This window comes from Vicia villosa, linkage group LG1 (assembly GCF_029867415.1).
Source record: "Vicia villosa cultivar HV-30 ecotype Madison, WI linkage group LG1, Vvil1.0, whole genome shotgun sequence".
NCBI classification, from domain to species: Eukaryota; Viridiplantae; Streptophyta; class Magnoliopsida; order Fabales; family Fabaceae; genus Vicia; species Vicia villosa.
Genome location: NC_081180.1, coordinates 102,625,065 through 102,631,184, shown reverse-complemented (window position 1 = coordinate 102,631,184; position 6,120 = coordinate 102,625,065).

Below are 6,120 nucleotides of genomic sequence, written 5' to 3'. Positions count from 1 at the left end.
TAGTTCAAAGCCTAAAAACCCCTAGTTTACAACTTCTCGCCTAATCACTATCCAGCGCTAGAAGTCGACATCTAGACCTGGAAAGTCGACATCTCACCTCCAATCACCACAATGATTAAACAGTCACACACCCTGTGACCAAGGGAACTAAAATAGAAAGATTACACTTTCCAATACACAATACTTAGTTAAGCACCATAACTAAGAACAATACTTGATCTTGCTTAAAAGCTTTGATCAAGAACAATACTCAACTCTCTTACTTGAAAACTTCAAGAGTGAGAACACGCGTCCACCTTAATGTATCAGAAGATACATGATTGACACATAAGAAAACAACACGCGAAGAACTTGAGGAACTCCTTAAACAACAATCCTTATTGCACCCATGGTTTCCCTTGTGTGAATGCTTACAAAACTAGGTTTCCCAAATTCCTTTTTATAGACTCTTGCAGTATGGACTGGGACTTAAAAATAAATCCATTCTTCTGCTTTCTGAAAAACAACTACAAGATCTTTACACATATTAGGAACAAATAAAATAAAATATTAGTTTTCTAAAAGAATTCTCATTCTCTTTCTAAAAATTGAGACCAATTTGTATTTGTCCTAAATATTCCTTGGATGCTTGCGCCTGTAATGATTATCTGAATATTCCAGATTCTCATATTTTTAATCATATATTTCAAGGATAAAAAAATTTGTCTGTCAGGATGTTCTGGTGTAGGATGTCACAACATCTGGCAAAATACATAATAGTTGAACTTGTTATGACAGTAGGACAAGATGTTACAATATCTTGCTCAACATCAGATAAGAACCATGTTTTAGCAAAATTATGCCAATTACAAAAACTATGGAACTAACAATCTCCCCCTTTGGCAAATTTTGGCTAAAACAACCAAAGCACAGTTAAGTCCTGGAGATAAATCACATTAAATGATAACATGTAAATTTAAAAAGAAACTGCAAAGACATATCAAAGATGCACATCAGTTACACGTACAAGATCTTCTTCAAAGCTCTTTGGAGTTTATACAAACAGACATGTCCATTACTCCCCCCATTATACAAAACTAGTACTCCCCCCTCAAAGGGATACCAGAACATGAACAATTCTAGTTCACACCTCAGAGGCATATGCAGTAGAAAATAATTAAAAAGCCTCACATTCAGCAGGATGTTAGAACATCTTTCACACCTTCTTCAATATCCAGTCTTCAATCTTTAGAACCAGTAGCAGCACAATCAAGCAACGTGACAAGATATCATGCTTTCCCTAAGTAGTTGCAGCAAGCAACCACAAAAGCTACTCTTCCCTTAGGAGCTGCACAACAGTCAAGATGTATGCCAACTAGCATGTTGTAACATGTGTTGTAACATCAGGACAATCAAACACACTAACACTTTACTCCCCCGTTTTAGCAAAAAATTGACAAACGAAAATAGAGTAAATATAAACATATGGAAGCACACAAATATTGCAAACAAGCAACACACACACAAACACACTTGGAAGCACACAAATTCGATGGAAACACACATAGCAAAACACCTTTAGGTGTGTTCCATCTCCTGCCCCTGTCAAAAAGCCTTATGCATTCCTTGTGGCTATCCTGCATAAACCTTATGTTCCATCCATTGTCCATAGCAATTTGAGTAGGCTTCACCAGCCTGAGAAAATAGAGAAAAAAATGCAGTAGCAATTGCATTCCTCCATGTCTATAATTGCTATAACTCTTCAATAATGAAGATTCCCAGCTCACCTCTAAGCTTTTTAAACTGATTAGCATCAAAATCTTTAATGAAAATATCAGCATTTTATGAAGTAGTTTGTGTTTGACAAAATTGAGCAACCTAGTCGAAGTAGCTGTGAGGTCAGCTATATTCGACTGAGTCAAATACAACATTTAGTTGTTGTATCAAAGTAGAACTTTGTATGTTTTAGGCTTGGACCCTTGTTGGGAAGTCCAAGGAAGTCAGAAGTACCAATGAGATCAATGCTCCAAGACCACAAGAGAGGAAGACGCCACGTTTTCATCTAAAACTTTAAGGTGTTAGGTAAATGAGTCAACTCTCTTATAAATTAAACATTTCACCAATTCATAAACAATGTGGGACTTTAATTACTCACAGTTGCATTCAACAAAATATACTTTGTCTCTCCTTTTCCTCTCTTGTTCCTTATCTTTCTTGAAAATTTTAATTGTTCTAACATACATAAAAATAATAAAAATATATGTCTTTCAACCAATAAATAAGTTGTTAGATATTTCGGTAAAATCGAATGGATCCATGCTGAATCGCGAATGGAGTCACTTTCCTTAAAAGTATTTCAAGCACACTCTCGATTGTCTTAGAGTTGGAACGGCCTGAATACCCAGGATAATTCAGCCTTACTCGAGTCTGCACAAGACCGATGAAGAAACTCGAATGCAAGGAAGCTGTCTGGAAAATATATTAGAGGATAATTATTTTTGTGTGTTGATTCCGAAATAAGAAGCATGTATTTATAAGCCATGCAAGTGTTGTTTCATAAGTTTGCAACTCTTGATGAAACAACACCACTTCAATGTATATTTGCAATGGTTCATAAAAATACAATGCACCACTTCATGAAGTGTTATGTATTTCGAATTCAAATTCAAAATTCAAACTTTAGGCAATGATCAAATCTGGAGCGATAATAAAAACAAATTCGCAGTATTCCGGCCGAAGGCCAGGCCGCCCGCCGGAGCGCCGCCGGCGCCGCCTCATTAATGCCGCGAATAGCCCGATCGCTCAGATGCGACGTGCCTAAGTGCTCAAGTTCCGTCTACAAGCCGCCACTAGCGCCTCTACGCCCACGCCCTCGGACCCGGTCCCGGAGTCGGAGCCGGTGTCGCCGGTGGCGACACCGGCGAGGGTGTTTTTGGTAGAGACAAGTGGCATAAGGCTTGGGACCACCACATATGTCTATGTGGCACTTTATCCTCTTTGGCTCCTTTGGAAACTACATTGATCCAAGGACTTTATAAATGCTTTTATAGTTTACTCCACTTTCTATGTGGGACTATTTATGAAGCATTTATTGCCAATTAACTCTATTTCACTTTTGTCATTTTGGAACACAACTTGATGAAATTAAAGCTCATAATTTCCAACAATACCCCACTTGTTCTAATAATGACAAAGTTAATAATTCCAGAAATGAGATATAAAGAGTGTTAATACAGTTAGGTATCTTTCGATTTAAAACTTATCCTTAGTGAGGACAACACAAAGTTTAAGCGGAATATTAGGTAGCAAAACTTTTAAACCGTGAATCCATATGATTAGACCGGTGTTGCCTTACACACACTCTTTAAAGGTTCTTCCTCTGCATAACTCGCTTAGCACTTATTTATGGCCATGTGCTATCCTGTTTCATGAATTTTTCATGAGAGAAACTCCAACTCTCACATTGAGACGGCACCATCTCGAAATTCACATAGGTGAAGTTCATATTGTATCCTTTTCCACAAGACACGTACCCTCGGTATTGAACTTCATTAAGAGTTTTTTAAAATAAAACTCAACCCTCGTTTAAGGTCAACATTATCACGAAATGTTCGACAATTATCCAAATCAACGACTTGTTGTTACCCATTGAAAATCTTGAAGTTAATGTTCTGTTAACTGTAGCAACCTGCCTAAAAATTATAACTTAGAGAGTCGCCACCTATTCTGAAGGGCGAATAGGAAACCCTACGCAGATACGAGATTCAGGGTAAGTTATTATAATCAGGTTGAGGGAAGGTGTTAGGCACCCTCAACCCTTTCCTAAAGGCTAATATTTCAAAGATCGGGGTTTCATGGCAGGGTTCATAAAGAAGGGTGGCAAACAGAATTGTATTGATATGATTAGAAATTTAAAGAGGGGGACTCGCCTTGTTGCCAAGTGCCTACGTACCTCCTTAGGGAGGATCAGAGTCTACGTAGTTCGGGACGGGTTGTACGCCATTAGAATTGAATTTGATTAGAAATGTTTTTTAGAGGCTTTTTGAATGGCCTTTCGTAGTTCGATGATTTTGTAGTTTTGAATGGATTTAAGAAATATTTTAAGATCCGGGCGTACAACCCTGATTTGGCACAATTAACCGCAATGATCAATAGGTTTGATCACCATAGTTAAGAGATTAGGGGTTTTGCACCATTACCAATTCAAATCGATTGATTCGATTATCACTAATAATGAATTAATGTATTTTATTATTTTTGTGAATTTTATTTTGTATTGTTACCCCTTATAACCGATTAATACGATTACAAATAATAACAAATTAGATTTAGAACAAGGGAGGATTAATCATCACAATCAATAAGATAATTGTAACCATTTAATCGAATATAATTTGATTTGTATTTTATTTAAATAATATTTTAATTAAAATCATTGTTGACCATAGCGATTAATCGATTTAATCGGCACGAACAACAAATTGACATTTTAATATAAATATCACATAATAATTTATTTATAAAAAATAATTATTATACAATTAATATATATTAAAAGGTATTTTAATTAAAACAAATAAATAATAAAAATTATTTAGTTTATTAGGGACTATAATTCAGTATGGCTGGACAGAAGTTACATGGCATAGGCCACCAGATCCTGGACGTTGGATCTAAGTTAGTGGTGAATGGAGGGCTAGATCTGAGGGATCATGGTGGGCTATAGAAGTGTAGACACACAGGATTCAAGGTTGGAAATTTCAGAAAAATAAATGATAGGGCCAGGGGTCGAAGCCTGGACCCTTGGGATAAGGATATGCGCGCTAACCACCTCAACCAACACACACATCTGTTTAAGGAATACGCGCTATACTTTACATTCAAAACGTAAAGACCCCTCACTAAGAACGCGCGCCCAAATTTGAATGGGCTAATCAGGTGGTGACACCTCATTGTCTTCCCCAAGAAGACACAAAATCCTGCAACTTTTAGCTACAGATTTGCTACGGTTCTCCTCGTAGCAACACCCAACCTGGAAAACAGCGAATCGAATATATGCATGTATAAACTTTTCGCGACACCTCTAAATGCTTCGTCTAGACCGTACGAATCCAACCCTATGATTAATTTGATCTAATTTTACTCCTATTGAAAACCCCTAATTCAAACCCTAGAAAGCTTGCTCGGACGTTAATGGCAACGTGGGATTTAAACATGCAAACTCTAGTCTAATAACCCAGAAATGATCGCAACATTGAAACAAGACGTAATACATGAACAAATTCACATAAAGACGCACGAATTACACCAATCGATCCAGAGTTCCGAGACACATACCTTGGCGAATTGGAGGAAGTTATGGGGTTGTTGATGCAGCTTGATGATCCAGATAGCTTTAGAATCTTCCTAGGAACACGTAGCAAGCCTTGGACTCCTTTGAATCTTCCTGAATCTCCAAAATCGTATTCAAGTTCTTGATGATTTTTTTGTGTTCTTGTATATCCTCCTCTGTCCAGAATTTCGTGCCCTATTCTGTTGCTAGGTATTGTATACTTATAGGACAATAGAATTAGGTTAAAAAACAAAGCCCAAAGCATTTGCATCCAATATTGCCATGTTTATGAAAATTGATCTTATTCTTGAATAATAAACTACCATATTTGGCCAATTTTGATTATTCTTTCCCAATTAATTAGTCACGAAAATATACTATATTTTGTCATAAATGGTGATTGGAAATCATCAAAATATATTTTCTACCAAAATATTTGATTTATAATTTAATTAAATCATTAAAATGAAATAAAAATCATATTAAATCAAATATAATGCTAGATTTCGTGGCAAATGATTTTGGGCATGCTAATGACTTGTGGACCAAGATTGTATCAAAAACCATAGGCCCATTTGCAAAGTTTCTCAATTTGAACCTTCTTTTCCACATTTGGTCCTCCAAAATCCACCAACTTTGATCAAGCATATCTCACTCAATTTTTAAGCTATGAGGGAGTTCTAATACTTTTTGGAAACCTCAAGAGGTCCTCTATAAGCCACTTTGGAATATATTTTTCATTTGGAGCTTTTATCTTGATCATATCCTCTTTGGGAAAAAACTGCTTTTGGAGGATGCCTGAAAATGAC